This window comes from Scophthalmus maximus, chromosome 19, assembly GCF_022379125.1.
Source record: "Scophthalmus maximus strain ysfricsl-2021 chromosome 19, ASM2237912v1, whole genome shotgun sequence".
In the NCBI taxonomy this organism is placed as follows: domain Eukaryota; kingdom Metazoa; phylum Chordata; class Actinopteri; order Pleuronectiformes; family Scophthalmidae; genus Scophthalmus; species Scophthalmus maximus.
In genome coordinates this window covers 14,275,783-14,293,408 of record NC_061533.1, presented here as the reverse complement: position 1 = coordinate 14,293,408, position 17,626 = coordinate 14,275,783, and the positions used below count along the sequence as shown (strand labels likewise).

The following is a 17,626-nucleotide window of genomic DNA, read 5'->3' as shown; positions in this document are numbered from 1 at the left end:
TGGAAAGGGCTGCGTGTCAAGAAAACATCAGATGAAAAGTGAAAGACAAAAAAAAAAAAAAACGAGGCAAGGCAGAGTTTCATTTGTCCCCTAACAAGCAGCCTTGTTTATCAGTGGTGTGTATCAGAGAAGCGGAGCGGGCCCCGCGCTGCCGAAGCTTCAGTTGTTTTCTCATTTCTGCAGCGCAGCAGGGGATCAGCGTGTGGGAGAGACGGAGGGCAACAACAGATTGAAGCGAAGAAGGAGGAGGGGAGAGAGCAGGACTGAGGGAATTTGCTGGATCATTAGTTTACAGTCTTGTTGTATTGACCTCAGACTGGACCCCCGCAGCGGAGGGACCTGGCGTCTCGCCCATGTAAATGTAGGGGAACTCTAAATGCAGCCGACCTCTATGGAGCTGTGTTCACTCGTGTGTGTTTGTGTATGTGTGCTCGATGAGCACCTGATGTGTCCATGCTACCGACCATTTTTCATTTTGGGATCCCTCCCCCCCCCCCCCCCCCTCTTCACCAGTGATGGATATGTTGCACATTCCTAAATGTTTGTCTGGTGGTTTCGCAGCTTGCACACATGGATTTAAAATGTAATATAGCATGATAAAAATCTTGCTTCAGGAGAATAACAAAATGTCAAGATTCCACTGTGAATCTGCCTGAGATTTTCAAACAAAATACAATAATGCTCATTTTTCTCTCTACTGAGAAACTGCGTGGACACTCACCGTGTCTCCGTCCACACTCCTTGATTGCCACCTTTTGATTTGAATGTCAGCTGAGCTCTTTTTTTTCTATGTTGTGTCCCATTTGTTAAAAAAAAAACAACAACAAAAAAAATCTTACCATTGCAGTCAGGTCCATTTACCTGTCATTTCTCCAGGTTGTATACCCTTCACAGCGTGGTAAGCAAACGGTCTGAGTGCACAAAATATGAGAAACTCATTTGATGAAAATACAATGAAGATGTGGCCGAAGCTGTTATCACTTATTGATTTCCTTTCTTAAAACTGTGTCCTTTCGCAGAGGAGGATATGCAGATAAAGAGAACCAGATGAGTAAGAAAAATACTTTTTAAAGGATTGGTATACCCCCAATCATAAAATACAAAACATTTCAAAAACTTTCAAAAACGCAACAGAATCATGTCTGTCCATCAACGAGGTCCCTGACATAGCCGACAATAGTTTCGTGACTATATTTCTTCAGTAATTCTTCAGGAAATAGTTCCTTCAGAGAACACTGTTGGTACAGTAGGAGGGTCTGTGGATTAATCTGAGGAAGAGGGACGTCTGAAAATAAAACTATCTGCGCGGCTTATTAATACCACGAGTGTCAGGTGAGAATTTTATGATTTGGGTAAACAGATCTTTTAAGGTTTAAGATGACAGATATGTGAACTGCTCAACAGTGGCTGCAACTGAAAATGAGGATTTCACTAATATTTTATAGCATCTTCTTTTTAAGTGTTTTTTTTTAATAAAATCCTAATGCACAGGATGATTTGAATAGGTCTTCCTTGTACACACAACCATTTGTGTGTGTGCATGTGTGTTTGTGAGGATGTTATCAAATCAGAAGCAGTTTTGATACAGTATGTGCCCGTAGTGAACACTGTGGGTCTCACACAGCAGCACTGCTCAGCTCTCGCTCTCTCTCTTTGGCTCTACCTGTGTTACGCTCTGCTCTTGATTTTGATTCGTAGTGACACTACACGACCACTGACTGTGTACTGCAGTTGTTCGACGAGTGTTGGTTTCTAACTGGCAGTTAGAAAACACATTCCACATCAGTACTATGTGGATTGTGGTCCTGAGTGAGTTGCGTTGCAGCACATAGTACACATTCCTTGTTTCCCTCCTTGTGTACGTGGTTAATCATGGAACAAACTCTGCCTAAAAATCCACACACACGCTTGCAAGTCTTTTCATTCCTATTTGTTTCTCCCACACAGGCAGACATGCACATGCCTGTTTTTGTTGTCGGTGATTTTTGATGTACAAACCACGTTTTATTTGTTTCCGACACATCGTATACATCCACACAAACTGTGAACTCACAGTTGTGAAAAGTCCAGCTGACATTAAAGTTTCATTGTTGTCCGGGTGGCAACCATCAATCTGGTGCAGACTCTAAGCATTTCTACTGCTGTGTAAGGATCGTCCTTCGACACACACACACACACACACACACACACACACACACACACACACACACACACTTCTGAACCTAGACACCTCAGAATCTTGCCAGGAGGCTGCCAATGCAGCATTGCGCAGACTGAGGCAAAGCGATGCATGCTGGGAGTGTTTATCCGGCAGAAGCAGTTCAGGCTGCCACTCTGGCTCCGACAGTAAGTCACATTACTGGGGAACTACCATAAAAAATAGAGCAGTACCTCTCTCTCACACACACACACACACACACACACACACACACACACACAGACTGTATGCTCACTATGATTTGCTTCGACAGGGCAGGGAATCTGATCATGTCCGTGCCAGTTGCCAGCTGATGAATGTAAATGATGTAATTTGAAATGACAGTGGCGCGGTCATTAGAGGAAAGGGAAAGGGAGATCGTCTGGTACAAGAGGATGAACATACATACGTTGCCGGTCAACTCTGCTGTGAAATGATAGGATGAGTATACGGAAAAAGAGCTGCGAACTTGAATGGTGGAAAAAAATATATATATATACGACAGTAGTTCGTCAGTTAAGAGATAAGAATTTAGGAATTGAATGAAAGAAAAAAATCAAAAAGGGAGAGAGAGTTACTCTGGCCAGGTTAGACAAGGTCAGGCATGTGTTGGACCTCTGCACTCTAGAACACATCTCTGTCTGTGGCTCACTTACACTGCAAAGTGGCCACACATGGTAAAAAGTGAGAAACCCCATATATATATATATATATATATATATATATATATATATATATATATATATATATATATATATATATATATATATATATATATAAGAGCCTATACATAGTAGTCCTCAAGCTGCTTCTCTCTTCTGAAGTAGAAAGAGAAAAATATAAAAGGGTACATCTACATGTGCGCGTGTCTGCTCCTCGCTGCTTTGGGTCAAAAGGAAGCATACGACATGTCTGAGTGTGTAAGCCCATCTGAGCTGTCTGCTCACAGCATTCCCCCCATATGTTTCATCGCTCAAAATCAACCTCCATCTGTCTGTCACGCGGCCTGTGTGAATGTGAACTGCAACATGCACCGATCATTATACAGCTAATGGCCTCTGCAGCTCTCCTGGGACACTTGTGAACAACTGCGGGAACCCAGAGAACCTGTCACCGCTCTTTACTGTTGTCTCTCAGCAACACTGACGGTCAGCGAAAGATATCGACCCAAAACTGCCGTCAGTGTGTTTAATCCTCGCTGCAGTTTAGATTAGCATCAGTCTGGGATTACAAGACAACCAGAGAAGAAATGGGGTTCGGATTTAGTTTTTTCTGGGTATATGCAGCTGTTTAAAAAAAAAAGAGGAAGCGATGAGGACAGATTGACAAGGCTCTGATATAAAACACTATTTAACCTGCAAACACATAGAGGCTGTTAAAAGTCCTCTTTTATCTGCTGGCATCCCTCCTAGTCTCTCTCTTATCCCCGCTGCCGGAGATGTAACTTGCCAGAGAACTGTTATCAAAGCAGCAGCCTCTCATTGAGCTGTGTGAGGCGAGAGGAGACAGCCTCTGATCGACGTGGGCGGAAAAAAAAGAAAGAGAGAAAGAAAGACAGAAAGGGGCTGACGTGTCAATCAACAGACGGGACCCCGTGGAAGGCACCCTCACAGGACGCCTCGGGGTCCTTGGGAAGGATCGATGTGACAAAAGGCCTCTGTTGGCATCAGATAGCACGTGGGAAAGGAGGGGAGGCGAGGAAGAGAGGGCATGGCACCCTGAAAGACTTTTATCAAAAGATGGAGGGTACGGATGAGTGACTTTATCAGCCAATGCTCGTCCCTCAGGGCCCGAAGTGTGTCCCTGAATGCTTCTGTTTTAATAACAAACACACCAACACATAACTTCTCTTCTCGTCTTTGGGATTGAGATACCGACATTTGCGGAGTGAAGGTGTCAGATCGGTGCACTGTGGATGAGTATGAGGCGTGATGCGGAGAGAGAGAGAGAGAGGGGGGGGGATTTCTTACTATGCTTTGCTGACCATGAGTGGAAACTACAATCCATGCTGTCAGGCCGTGTTCACGTTGTTAGTGGTAGCACTTGTGGTTTTGTCAGGAAGTTCTTTGTTGCCCCTGGTGACACCAAATATGCACGGCTTTTCTCCGGACCGCAGCCGGTAGGGATGCTCTCTCCTCTCACAGCGTTTCCTGTAACCTGAGAGCTGCAGCTCAAAGTAAATGCAGTCGGTGGAAACAACACGTTCTGTCTGCAGGCTCAGTCGCTCAGAGTCCTTTTTACATTTGAAGCCCAGAATTTCTGTGTGGCAGAACTAATTTCAGCATACTCATTTATGTTATTTATCATCCGCCATGCCATGGGGAGGCTATATTTGTGATTTTATTTGTGTGTGTGTGTGTGTGTGTGTGTGCGCGCTGTGTCACACTCACTGTTACAGTAGCTGCTGCTGTGCCCACCAGTGTAACTTGCATTGCTGTCGTGTGATCGTGTAACTGCTGTGCCTCCCCTGCCTGCTCAGTATAGTGCAGGTTGGTTGGAGGCCTCTCTGCTGATATTCCTCCATCATTGATATGCAAGCGGCATCGCACAGGCGCTAGCGCAAGGTTAAGCATGCGTGACGGCCAGGCTTAGGAACTGCTTCAGACACTTTCTCTCGGTACCCCTCTCTCCCCCTCTCTCTCTCCCTTACACACACAAACACACATTTCTTTTGCTGTGCCTTCTCTCTGCACGGCCCCCTTTATATGTCCCTTTGTCTGTTTTTTGTGAAGTTAAGTCAGAGTTCTTCGCTTTGATTCTACATAGATTTATGTGACCGCATACAGGCTGTCCTGCCCACTGATCCCTACAAAGACCACAGTGGCATTTTCTCCCATCGGAGTGCGAGGCAGTATACTGTATTCCCTCACTCTGGATTGAGATTGCTGACAGGGAGTTCTTGACTTTTTTAAGGTCTGCTTGATACCATTTCTCTGAAGCAGGTGCAGAGCAGGACAATGGTGAGACAGTTCAGCAGGATGGCTCCAGTGATGGAATATGTACAACTACATGCACATCTTTCATGTATTTCCTTTTCTTATTTTTATTTAATGCTTTTATTAATTTACAGACATCTCAGTGCATAGATTTGACTGCTAATTTATACAACATTGTGTTGGAAGTGAATACACATTTCTCTAAAATGCTTTGTCATTTATTTAGACTCAGTCCACCTGAGCCACTGTGCAGGCCTTAATAGCCTCACATTCTTCCCCAAATTGCTCTATATTGCCTTCATCTGTATCTCATCTCAAAGCTTTGTTGTTCAAAGAAGAATAGGGGCCTATTAGAGTCCCGTAGAAAGGAATTCTAATCCTATAAGATTAGAGAATTGCCGTCCTCAAGTCGTCTCCTTCTCCCTTTGGTTTTAGTGGAGTCGCCGCTGATTGTGGAATGTTGCATTGTGTGAGCTGAACAATGCCGGTGAGCCGCTGGACGGTCTGAGAGAGGACACGTCCTGTACAGTACGATGGGGGTGGGGTGGGGGGGTGGGGCAGCGACAGCGACTTTGTTAAATGCACATGCAGGGGAGATGACTGGGCTGCACCCGATATCTGTAAATGGGGGTTGGCCAAAAGTTTGAAACAATATAAAAAATGTAAGTCCACCCTCGTTGATAGAAATTGGTCTCAGCCCTTCATTCATGTACTGACGGTTTAAACTCTCATCTTCCGGAAACTGTAGCCCTTAAAAGAAGACGGTAATCAACTTCACACGATCACTAGGTGTCGTCATCAAACTCCAAGTCCTCTATGTAAACGGCAGTTTAATATTCTGTGCTTTATGGCTGTGTTGCATTCAAGATTTACTGTAATAGCTTGTAGAGAAAGTTGAACAAGGAAAACACTCCTAAAAATCATTGGTGTTCTTTCACCTGTGAAATTAAACAAACTCCCCACGAGAGGTGACTCAATCTAAACAAATCAAAGCCAATGAAATGGAACTCAAATTAAGAAAGTGATGGAATTGCCTCTGCTTTTATTTGATTCATCCACTTAACATGTTCTGCAAGCAAATTTCACTTGTAGACAAATCCTACAGGCTGAAACTTTGAATGCTAGATTTTCATAAAGTGGAGTTTTGCTCAGTGAGCGTGTTGGTAAACAGTGAGTGAACAGTGAGCATCATGCTCTCTCCCCATCTCTCTGTTGCTCCCTATTTCTGATAAGCTGGCATTTCCTGTTATCTCAGCCCTGGGTATTGTTGTCAGCTCTGCGAGACGGTTTAGTCTTTGCACTGCTCACGGAACAAGAACTGTTTCACTTTGTGTGATTGTGTCTGTGTCAGACGGGAGGATGCTTCCTTTTTGTTGTATTGTCTGTTTGAGTCTTAATAGCGCCTACACTAATTTGCTGTTTTCGAGATGTGAGTGGGGGAGTGTATCCTGCCAGAGCTGCCTCCAGTCAGCCAGTATTGTCTGGAACCCACGGCCCACTAAACTCACAGTCGGGTCCATGTTAACTCCCGAGTTCAAAACTTTTTTCCCAGGTCATGTCATGGATCTTCTCAAATAAATCTATGGAAAAAAAATCTATTGAATTCATGGGAAGTTGCTAATACGAATTTCCAGGTACCCTTGTCCACATAACATGATGACATAATTTGGTGTACTACAAACCAACAGGCTGTAATTCAAAAATGTCCTGAATCCAATGAAAGACATTCTCAATAGGTGCCACACAGAGATGGAAAACCTTGAAGCTTGAAGCTGATCCTTTTGAGATCTGTGGCATCCTTTTTTCAAACGCAGAAACAAACAATTTTTAAATGCGAAACTCTATGTAATACGACTTTGGTGGCAATAAAATGAAAGCTAGTGGAGAAATTCATTTACATTTGGGCAAAATAATATTTTATTGTAACAATCAGCAACAACTATTCACATGAATACAAGTTGCAAATTACCCTTATGGTTTATTGGATGTTAAGTACAAATTGTAACCCAATCCAGTGATAAACCAACAAAGGTGTAGAATACACAGCAGAATCGCAAAAATATTTGAGCTCAGCGCGACAAACCTCTAAAATTCATAACAAAAAAAAAGTATTTGGAGCAAATCTAAGGGAGTTTTGCAGGGTCTCATGAATTTAAAAAGAATGACCCTGTCAGTATTTACACTGATACACAAAACTAAATGAATTTATCAATACTGTTATGCCACTTACGGCAGTTTATTTGAATACAGCATTTCAAGATATCAAAGCGAAAAACAGAAGAAGCACACTTGGTGTAAGAGGTCTAGTCCACTAATAGTTTGTACAAAAGCAATGAGACGGAATGTATCTGAGAAGAGTGAAGAGTCTAAAAGTAAAAACAGGTGCTGTACCTTACTTTGCTAGTCCTCCATTGTAGTGCAAAATAATAGGTATAAAATATCTATACATTTACACTTGCAAATACTCATAGATAAACATGTAAACATTATAAATATGTAAACAAAGTTGGTGTGCATTGTTGTGAAGGAAAAGTCATAAGGTGCATTGTTGTAATGAGTCTGCGTAATTGCAAATAATACTAGTATTGTGTGCAAACTGAAATAAAAAAAAATACTTCAGAGCTATTTTCCACTCTCTTCCGCCACAGGTTACACAAATAGATTTGTAAACATATGTCATACCGATATCTAATCATCATAGCCTAATCATCCTCATTTTTCCTAACAAAAAATACAGATTTTGTCAACTGATCTCAAGGTTCTGATCCAATATAAGCATCTGTTTTCCAGGAGGTTTTAAACTTACCATTGCCTGAGGTTGAAACCACATCAGTTCTTTATTGTAAGTGGAGATATTCATACACCTACACTGTTTAGTGTGATACAAGCTTCATAACTATGTTGCAATTACATGGACAGTGTAGTGTATTTTAAACTGTGTTTAAAATCCTATCAACAGAGATACCAATCCAGTGCATTGGATTTATGTATTGAATATCAGAGGCTGAACAAGATTCTGTAGTGACAGGAACCTTATTAAACCAAACGTGTTTGCTATTTTTCAAAATTCTCTGGATTGTGTAGCATTAGCTCAGTCATCAGCTGCAGTAAACTCTCACCGCATCTCCATTTTGCTCATTCATCTCCAGTTATTTGACAATTATTTATGTACACTTCCTCCACAAAGACATCGCAACATGTAACCTCAATCAGAGATTAGAATCCCCTTTGGCCCAACTTTCTGTTTGACTTTCTGCTCCGTTCAATCGCTTAATTTTCATGCCCCGCAAAATAACGATAACCAGTTTTGGGTGTAGCCTTCATGGGAACACAGTGTGCACAGGGTGGAGGTTTGCAGCTACAGTTTGACTTGTGGTCACAGTATCCTGATAAGGTTTTCTGGAAAGTTTGAGTTAGATTCTCCTCCTTCCTCACTTTGCAGCAACTTTGTAGTTGGTTGTTGACGATTGAGTGAATAACACAAATTAAAATAACAATTTTCTCTGTTTTTATGTCACCACAAATGATACCTTCATATACAGCATAACCATGTAGATGAAAAACCTAACATTGGGCATCTCAAACAATTTCTAACTAAAACATTATACATTTTGTCCCTTTGAATATATGTCTCTCGAGTGGCTGTTTTACAGCATTTATTTTCACCTTGTAGTGGACTGTCCCAAGGGTGAGGAGGGGGAGGAGAGGATTGTGGGATCTCCAGTTAATGAAAGGTAAACAGAGGTCTCCTCTGAGGTGAGCCAAAGAATGCAGGATCAGGATATGAGCTTCATTCTTCCGACTTGTACACATGACATTTCATCTTTCGACTGGCAAATTCCTCCTCTTCGCAGCAGGAATGGAGTGAGAGTAACTTTATTTTTCTATTTTTTTGCGGCCACATGTGCAGTTCTACCTCTTTTATGAAGTGACAAATATGAGAAGCATTTCCTCCAAATGTTTTTTTTCCTCAGCCTACGGCAAAACTGTAAACGTCATTATGCCTCGAGTGGCATTAACTCATGTGACGGCATTTATCAGCCACCTGCATAATGTCATGGAGATTTCGCTGCTGGTCAGCCTCTCGCACTGGTCTGACGTCGGCCAGCACGGTTCACCTCAGCTGCTCTTAGCCAGCGCAGGCCACATTTCTCTTTGCCAAGCCGATGCTGGAGCATCCAGGCCTGTCATCCAGCCAAAGTTCCACCAAGGGCTTTACTATGTGTTGTGGAAGTGAGAGGGAAAAGGCTATGACAAACAAGTTCTCAGCAAAGCAGCATGTGAGACATTGTTGGTGGTGACAAATCTGTGATCTGTGAGCAGATGAAACTTGTTTCTCCTCAGGCTGTTTCCACGCGGATTTATTAAACAAAAGTTTGTTAAAACTTTTCACCGCTCCTCCCTCAGTCTCAAACAAACCTGCAGCTGTAGTCTATACATAGAGGCCAGTCAGCGCCATGAGAGGATTTACTTCATATGAACATCTCCATTCAAGTGCTTTGCCTTTAGCAGGGGCCATTAGAGGGACCCCAGGGGGTTGCCGTGGAAGGGTAATGGAGAATATGGATTTAACTTTTGACCATCAGCAAAAATACCAATTAGAAATGCATCAGCGAGCGTCCAGCGTTAGAGCCACAGCACACTGCCGGCTGGGGATTAATTGAAGGCATGTATTTTGACTGGGATACGGCAAGAAGTTGAAGGAGTCTAATGGAAGTCTTTGTACAGTCTTATCACATTTATAATAATCTCAGTGTACGATAGTCGTTATTGTCTCCATAAAGTTTCATATAGTCCCACTCTCTTGGTTTAATGGCAACACAAAAAACCCTCAAAATAACAAATAACCAACTAGTTTGTCATCCTGAAGATTAACAGGAGGCCGAGGCTGCGCCTCGGCCTCCTGTTCTCCAAGTGTTTTCAAGTCGGGTCCAGCTAAGCCTCTCCCAGTGATCCACCCTGATGAAGGTGTGTGACAGCGGCGGGCTTGTTCACAATGTTGTCCTTTTCAGTTTTGCTCACATGGGTTGCAGCATCACTTTGGCTCGGTCCTAACCTCCCCTCACTGCGCTTCCCAGCTCCGTTCATTAATCATTTACTCTCTCCCTCCCCTCTTTCTCCCTCCCTCCATCTCTCTTTCTCTTTGCTCTTTGTCTTCCTCTCAATACCCGCTCGTGCTCTTGTTCCTGCTAATCTTCCTCTCCACCTCTCCATCTTTATCTCTCTGTTGACTGGTAAATTACCCATCTCTGTCCTTCCCTCAGTATTATCAATGTGTATCATTGCCTGTTAGTTCCATAATCTCCCCCTTTTCGGCATATTCCCCATCTTTGCCTCTTCCAAACCCTGTGTATGACTTTTGTGTAAGGCGTGCGTCTGGCGTGTGAATTTTGTGCTTGTAGAGGAGGCAGCTAACCTTGCTTTCGCACAATTAATCCACTCGCACCTAGCTGCCCAGCTCCACGGCACAGATTCATTAAAACTACTTGAGCCTAATGAAAAGCACCAGGGATTAGTCCACTGGAACGTGATTTTCCACATAAAGTGATTTGGCCATGATCCTGTCGCTCGCCCAGACAAGGTGTTTGCATAAATAAGAGCTGTTTTGAAGATGCTCTTCAATTTATATAGGCTCCATAATCCTCATGGTTGTTTGGGTTGTAGTTGTTGTTGTTGCTGCTGTTGTTGTTGTTGTTGTTGTTGTTGTTTTCCCTTCGTTGTTTTCCTGAAGCCCTGCGTATAAGATGAATAATTCAGCATTGTAATGGGTCTATATTTGTCGTTCTTTATCTTGCCTCAGTGCCCTCGCCACCCCCGTGGCTGCCCCACCACCACCGGGCTCCCAGCTTTTACTGTCAGTCTGTCTGTCTGTCTGTCTGTCTGTCTGTCTGTCTGTCTGTCTGTCTGTCTGTCTGTCCGTCCGTCCGTCCGTCCCCCCGTCTGTCTGTCTGTCGAGCAGAGTCGCTCTGCCGGCAGAGGATGCTCCACTTTAATGAATGAAGTGAAGTCATTTAGCATGGTTCTTAATGGCACGTAAAGCCCTGTTGCCCGGCTTGATTAATCAGGGAAAGTGTTTGGCTGTCACACACAGGGCTGTCCTCAGCAGGGGCAGCGGTTTGATCGCTGCACTCTCTTTTATGGCGGGGTCCCTCTCTGTTCTCGCCGTGAGTGTTCCGGGGCCTGAGCTGTCGACGCTCTCCTCATCCACAGGTGGCCTCTGTTTGATGGCGGGCTTTTGGAGGTTCGATTGGAGAGGTAGCGACGGCTTGGCTCCGCCGTAAGACTGAGCTCGATGAGGATGCTAATATTAATGATCCCACCTCTGAGTCAAAGACCGGAGTCTTCGATCTGTGTCGCTCTCGAGGTCTGCAGCTGTGTGGTGAAATGTGATATCACGAGAGGACAGCGAGTAAGGACACAAACACCGGTGGAAGTGGAACAGTACCCAGGATTTGAACCATACATCCGCCGTCCTGATCACCTGCACTACGAAGCTGGTTATCGACTGTCTCAGTTGTCTCCGGGTTTTCATATCCAGCGACGAGCGCGTTCATGTGGAAGAGGCAGAGTCGTCGTTTTTGAAGCAACATCGTCAGAACCATGAATAAAGTTCTCAATGTGATATGACAAAAAATCGCTGATACCAGCAGGTATAGCGTCCGTGTCCGTTTTTGTTGTTGGAAGCTCTGTTTGAAAAACCAGAGTGGACACATGAAAAGTCTGGAACAACAAAACGATTCCACTCATCGATAAAAATATCTGCTGCTCTTTTGTCCCGGTCAGGATCGCAGGACCATGTGACACATTTTCGTCTCTTATCTTGAACTTAACCTGCTCTGGAGCAGGTCAGCAGTTCAACATACGTAACCATGGTGACAGTAACAGGCGGACCGAAGTGTACAGGCCCCCAGACTTTACTCCTGTCCTTATGGAGGAGATTCATCTTCAATAGAAACACAATACAGAATACATTAACCTAGTCCAGCAATGTAAATGGATTTGTTGAAGCTGAAGCATTACTGTAGAGCGACACCTATAAACCAGGCCAATGTATTGACCAGTAAAAGCAGATGTATCAATATTTTTGTATGTGTTGTTCAATAAGAAATGCCAAATTACCAGGCAGATAAAAAATAAAATCCCACATTGATCAGAGTATACCGTTGTAATGATGATGAACTCTAGCTGAGTCACTGATTCAGCTTAACAAGGCTCAGTTTGCAGCAGGATAGCCGTCTTTGTTCTTGTTGTTACTCCTGTCGCTGCCCGTGTTGCATCAGTCAAATACTGTATATGCTGCAGAATTATGTAATGCGGGAAAGAGAAGAGTCGGAAAAATCCGGACATTTGCCAAACGAGCTGCATTAGCAAAGCTGCCCGAGCGGAGCCTCACCTCCTCTGACTAAAAAAACACTTTTCGGGATATCTTGATTGACTTCGTGACAAAATAAAAGCACTGCATTGGAAATGGTGCTTTACATAAACATTGTGCGTTTTTACCAAACTGGCGTTTACTGCGGGTCTAATTTATTGTTCGGTGGTACTGTTTTTGTGTCTGTGAAAAATTGGAAGGAGTGACTATTACTCCTGATTGCTATATTATTCTGTAAGGTATTCCATTCTCTTGAAAGGAAAGTGCTTCAAAGACACTATAGCTCTCATTAGATCCTTCACAGTGTCACTTTTACTAACATTATTCTTTGCCGTGAACACATCGCAGAGATTTAAGACGGTGATTTTGTCTTTTGTAGTAGGTAACCATATCCAGGAGGTAATTACAATATTTCAACTTAGGGAGTATGACTTAGTTCGGTCGAGGATTACTTCTCCAATGTTATTACCTCTCACACAGAGCTCATTGAAATTCATTTATAAAAATATAATGACATTCAGTGCTTACTCCGAAGCATTGTACGCCTATGCATCCCTCAGTCTGTCCTTATTGTATGTTCTGTTTTCAACACAGCACGCCGTCATTTGATGTTTCTCTCAGAGAGTGTCTAGTTCAGCCCGACTCTTTTCGTTGTGGGGCTTTGTGTTAATTTTCAGAAGGAGGTCACAGCAGGGAGCTTTGCTAACTGAGACACCACTCAGTGAGAATCCTCAACATTAGAATATGAAAGTTTACAGATCTCATGAGTATTCATCTCTGGGCTCATCCACTAGCACCCATCACCTCCATCCTACCCATCTGCCCCCCCCTCTCTAATCCCCCTTCTTCACTCTCCTCTCTCCACCAGAACCTTTCATCTCTCCCTGCCCCTGTCACTCCTGTCACCCCATCACTCTCTTTCTGTAATTTTCCTTTTCTAGGAAATAGAAAAGGGAGTATGTTTCTGGCTCTGGCTGTTTGTTAGTTTTTTCTTCTTTATTTGTCAATCAAGTTTTACCTCAGAAATCACTACTCAGATTTGACCGAAACATCGTCATGCTTTGTTCAATGAACTGTGGTTTCAACCTGTGTTTGACCCACTCACATGAGACATTGCCGGTTAAACCCTGGTTGACACGATCCACTAGTCTGCAACTTTTGATATACAGTCAGCGCTCGACCAGTGCACTGAATTCGATTCTGTTTGTCTTTTTAATACAATGTTCTAGTTTTTAGATGACTCGAGGAGTGGGTTTTATATTGCTCGATTATTGTTCCCAGCTTTTGCTTGGAATTAAAGGGATATACATACAAAACTTTTACAAATCTATTTTTCATATTACAAAAAAAAGGAATAAGGATCATCACACAATCACACCATTGACCACAAATTACATATATTGAAATGTTATGATTTAGTTGATCATAGAATAGAACAACTAATGTTTAAGCTGCATAAGATGTTGTTACCATGTGATATACTAAATATATTTGTAAAAAGAATGTTTATGTTTAGGAAATTGAAGGCAAAGACTAATATAAAATACTGTTGCGAAATCGTGAGGATGAATTGAAAGCATCATACAATTTACAGTTTTAAAAGGTTGTTTAAAAATAAAGGTAATAAATAAATAGAAGACACTTGAAAAAGGTTAACTTGATAAATGGTCAATTAAATTTTGTGATATTGAGATTGACTTCATACAATTTGGTGAGAGATGATAATATGAAAGTCATGTGCAAGTCATGTGTATATATATTTATTATTTGAACTGTGTGGTATGTATAGGTTTGGATGAAGTTTAGTGTAAAGTGAGATAAGAGTAGGCGTTTTCAGCTTGGCGTCAGCCCACGCCTGTTTGATCAATGTAGTCTTTGTTGTTGTTTTGTTATTATTATTTAGTTTCTTTAAAATGTCAAGTTCTCAATTTCTGAATTAAAAAGATGTTGATTCATTTTCAGTTGACTGATTAAACACGACTACGTACATTTCACTTCATCATCAATACCGTTTAACATTTATCGATGACAACTAGCTGGTGAATGCCATGGAGCATTTAACTGATGAAGAACAGATATTTCCCTCAGGAGAGGGCTGGAGATCCAAATTAGAGCTAAAATGAACTTTGCTTTCATCAAAAACATGACTCAAAATGAATGCTAATGTTAATCTGTGTCTGTTGGTTTTGCAAATAAGCCACTGGTAACAACTTGGTTGCCTTAAGAGCTTTATGAGGGGAAGAGAATATGTCAGTCTTGTGTTTGTAACGTTTTGCTTTTAAATTTCCAGCATTCAACTGATTTGTTATCAATGAAACACAGCTACGGATCACTTCTACTACAGTTTACAGTTTATGTACGGAGGACCAAAGTGGACAAGACGTCTTTCTCTGACCATATCATTCTCCTAATGTTGGTTAGGAGAGAGAATATACCACTCAAGCGTGTACCCCCAGGCATATATTGTTCAGGCTATCACTACTCTTTGTTATGTTTTCAGCACAGCATGCAGTCTTTTTTGTTTTTCTCCTTTCATGGATGTTGGGAATTGAGTCTTGTTCAACTTTTTTCATTGTGGGGTTTTGTGTTAATTTTTAAGAAGGAGGTCACAGCAGGGTGCTTGGCTAACTGAGACACCATTCAGTGAAATCCGCAACATTAGAATATGAAATTATACAGATCTCATGGGTATTCATCGCGGGACTCATCCGCCAGCACCCATCACCTCCATCCTACCCATCTGCCAATCTGCCAATATCATAATTTAGCCAGAACTGTGTCAAATGTGCAACATTAACATTAAAGCAACAAGACTTATGGTGGCACAATAGGTGGTGGTCCCGGTTCGAACCAACCAACTCCTTTCTGTGTGGAGTTTGCATGTTCTCCCCGTGTATGCTTGGGTTATCTGAAGGTTCTACGACTTCCTCCCACAGTCTCACAGACATGCAGATTGGGGTTAGGTTACTGGGGTTGGGCTGTCTACCTGTCCAGAGTTCAAACGTCTGAAAGTGAGAACAAAATGTCAGCGCTTGTTAAACGCACGCAATTTTGGCGAGGGTGGATGCCAGCAGCTCTGCTCCTTCCCTGCGTTGTCTATAAAGGTGTGGGTGATGATCACGAAGATGAGTCGGGAGATATGAAGCGTCGCCGCCTCAACAGCTTCAACTTGATGGAAGTCCATGTTGCTTGCTCCATCTGCACACCTGTGTTTCGGAGAGCTGCTAACTTTGGTTGATCCTGTCCAGCATCAACGCACCCACCGCAGTTATCATGGCATTTGAAGATCGAACGGTACAACTAAAGTATCAGGAATTTACCATGGTTCACTGTGACTGTGTTTAATCCCTGATGATGGTAATCATTTTGTGTGGATAGAGACGATTTCCTGCCACAGCCTACTCCATATTTCAATTTGAGCAAAGACGGCAAATACTGTATATGGCATCTTACTTAGAGGGGGATGTGGGGATGACATGCCTGTGTCTCCACTTTGGCTCTACTTAGTGACAGATGAACTGTGTTTTAGAATCTCTCCAGATGAAGCTAAAAAGAAAAATATCTGTAGCTACAAATGTAAAAGAAAATGTCACCTGCACCAAGGAAATGCTGCTGTTTTGCGATTGTAAAATGTTTTGCTGAAGACGATAGGGCGTGGCATGTTTTCACAGACTTGACATTTCATGTTTTTTTCCTTGTCAAATTTGTGTTATTGGGAATAGTGGCTGTACTTGTAAATATGTCAGTTGACATGCCGATTCAGATCGGAAGTGTGATCACTTTTCCATTTCATCTTTATCGAGGGTGAAATAATCGGGAGCTAATCTATCACAGGCAAATCCAATCACTGAAGCCATTGTCTGGTGTGATTTGAAGCACTGCCAGACTTTGATCGCCACGGCGGTAAATTGATTAGCAGTGATCTACTGGGTTCTACTAAATGCTGATCTTGTAAAAAAGAGAAAAGGTACATGTCTTCACTTTAAGCTGAAGCTCGTGGTTGGCTCGTTTTCATGGCATTATAGAGGCTGGGCGCCGTTTCTGCCTGCTGCCTTCATTAAGCTAAGCCCGGTCTCCGACTGTTCAAGCTCGCTGGCTGTCTGGTCTTGTGCAGATTTAGAAAAAGCAGACAGGAGTCAGGGTCGTCTCCAAATAGGAATTTAATTAAATGTGACTCACAGAAGACAAAACCGCTTGAATTTCAAGGAGAAAGGGGTCAGGTGCTGATCTTAAAGTTCCCCTCTCGTGCCCCACTTTCTCTACTTCCACCCGCTGGCCGCCACTACACCTCGACACACACACACACACACACACACACACACACGGTTTAGCACACAGGGTGAGGGAGCAAAGTGGGAGGCACCTGATCTCTTCAATCATCCTGCTTGCAGGTGTGATTAATGCAAAGTGGTTCTTATTTACAGCACAAATTGCCAGGGTAGACGGGTCGGAAACAAAAAAAAGTCTTTGAGTTTTATGGTGCATGTCCGCAAGCAAGGGCAAACACCAAAACAGCTTTAATGCGAATGAACTAATGTGGACATTATAAGTGCAGTGGATGCTTCACTTTGAGCACGTTTACCTCCATCCATCGATCCATCGACAGAGATCATTTAAAGTGTTAGTTTATTTAATGACAAGAGAGTCCTTGTACTGCTTTCTTTATTTAGGAGGATTAGCCTTGAACAGTGCCCTGTCCTCTATTCCTCAACCCTTATCTCCGTTCTGTATTTTGACTGTCAGTCAGTTGAGTTCCACATGGCTGGGTGCTTTTTTTCCTCCTTTTTTTTTATTTCAGCAGGCAGCTTTGGCTGAACAAGTGCTAACTGAACAATGGCGTGGCAGCGTGAGGGGTTGAAGTGTTTTCAAAGCCTATCACTCGTCTTTGAGGAAATTAGTAGTTTCGAGTCAACGTCTAATAGATATTGAGTGCCAACCAAGTGCCTTCATATGCCGCTCCGCTGTCTGTTTATCTGTATTTCAACTCTGCATACCGCCGGTGTGTGTCAAATAGAAAAAAGAGATTGGAGGGAGAGAGAGGACTGTCTGATTTATGTGTGTTTGCAATCACCAGCGCATATAAACTGTTAAGGTCAAGAATTAAGACATCCTTCACTTTTC

General features: G+C 42.7%; 1 protein-coding gene across 2 annotated transcripts in view; it reads left to right on the top strand.

Annotated features, from left to right (window-relative positions):
• The window catches only part of ssbp2a (single stranded DNA binding protein 2a), a 49,864-nt gene that overhangs the window by 2,367 nt on the left and 29,871 nt on the right, over window positions 1–17,626 (top strand). The gene's annotated exons all lie outside the window — the stretch shown is intronic.